The sequence below is a fragment of the Dioscorea cayenensis genome, chromosome 2 (assembly GCF_009730915.1).
Source record: "Dioscorea cayenensis subsp. rotundata cultivar TDr96_F1 chromosome 2, TDr96_F1_v2_PseudoChromosome.rev07_lg8_w22 25.fasta, whole genome shotgun sequence".
Classification (NCBI taxonomy): domain Eukaryota; kingdom Viridiplantae; phylum Streptophyta; class Magnoliopsida; order Dioscoreales; family Dioscoreaceae; genus Dioscorea; species Dioscorea cayenensis.
Window position 1 is genome coordinate 15,974,340 of NC_052472.1, and position 1,764 is coordinate 15,976,103.

Here is a 1,764-nt window from a genome sequence, read left to right on the forward strand (position 1 = left end):
CATTTATACTTTGTTATTTTAGCTATTTACCATCTATTCTATTCCATATTTCTACTCTTCCATCACTCTAATTTGTTTTCTTTTCTTGATTTCAACTCCAGTTTATGACTCAAGGCAACCCGTCGACATTAGTTGAAGGTGATATAGAGATTGAGCAAAGAATTTATTGACAGGGAAAGGAACTTGTACAAGAATAGAACTATCAAGCTGAAATAGAGGTTGAGGTATCTAATAACATGGCTAAGCAGAATGAGCAATAGAGGATACTCTCAAACCATGCAAAACCTATAGTTTTAGGCATGCAGTCTAGCATTGTCAAGCCACCGATTACAGCTCAAAGCTTTAGGCTTAAGCCAGGTTTCATCCAAATGGTACAGCAGCCAATATAGTTTAATGGTTTGACAGATGAGGATCTAAACAACCATATCGAGAACTTCTTAGAAGTGTGTTATATGCTCAAGATCAATGGGGTTACGAATGATGCTATTCGATTGAGAGCCTTGCCATTTTCCTTAAAGGGGAGAGCAAAACCGTGGTTACAGTCATTACCTCGAGCATTGATTGATCACTACATGGGATGAAATGATAGAAGCTTTTCTTGCTCAATATTTCCCTCCCAGAAAATGTGTTAAGCTTAGAAATAAGATCTCTTCTTTTGCGCAAACGGAATTGGAGTCTCTCTTTGAGATATGCTAAAGGTTGAAAGACCTCTTGTGGAAATATCTACAACATGGGTTCCCCATGTATATGATTGTCCACACCTTCTACAATGGGTTGAATCCAAGCAATTACTTGATGTAGCAGAAGGAGGTACCTTACGAAGTAAAACCCCTAAAGCTACACAATAACTCATTGAAGAAATGGCTATGAACAGTTTTCAATGGAATTCTTGTGACAAGAAGAAGGTAGCCGGTCTTCATGAGATTGATGAAGTCACATCCCAAGCGACCCAAGTAAAAGTTTTGAGCAAAAAGTTAGACACTCTATCTTCTCCAAGAGTGACAACAGTAATCAATTTTGAAGGATGTGGATATGGACATACATCATCGGATTATCCGATTTCTATTGGTAGTATAGCACCTATTGATCAGGTAGACTTTGTGGGGAATGCAATGTGAGGCCAAGGCAATCCTTATAGAAACTGAAAATGCCCCTTACATATGTCTCACAAGTGCACGGGTTTGTCGAAGTAATAAATCCCAGATGAGTATGGAATAAAAATACTTGAATTGTTTCTTAACTAAGCGAAAAGTGTATAATATTTGTGTAACAAGAGGTAATGTAAACAAAAGTAAAAGAGACAAGTGAGAAAGCACAAGTAAATGGGAGCTAAGGCAATGGATATAAATGGGGTACCCGGATATTATTCGGCCAAGAACAATCATTTCAAGTGCAAAAACCCTCAAATATGCTTTCTAACTAATGCATTAATGAGTCGTGGAGATCCTTCAATACATGATCCCAAATCTAAGGTCAACTATGCCTAACTCTATACATGTCCCGCAGGAGAAATTGAACAATCTCTCAACCTCGCACTCGTATAGAATCGCAATGAGTTATAGGGATTCCAAGTGATAAATCCCTTTCCTAGATGTAGACCTAACCCTTTGGTCCAGATGAAAGGTCACTATTCACAATTAAGCCCTAGGTGCTAAAATCAGTTCAACACTTCACTCTGTTGCCTCTGCAACTAAGCCCCAGTGAAAGGTCATCCCTTAGCTCATTCAATCTACTATGACTGCAAAAAACTTGAGGAAATAGAGG

The 1,764-nt window shown here is 38.4% G+C and overlaps 1 non-coding gene across 1 annotated transcript; it reads right to left on the minus strand.

Annotated features, from left to right (window-relative positions):
• Nucleotides 1-630: 630 nt before the first annotated feature.
• Nucleotides 631-737, minus strand: LOC120281640. Its single transcript, XR_005542750.1, has one exon. It is a non-coding gene; the product is annotated as a small nucleolar RNA R71 (small nucleolar RNA).
• Between the last annotated feature and the right edge of the window lie 1,027 nt (nt 738-1,764).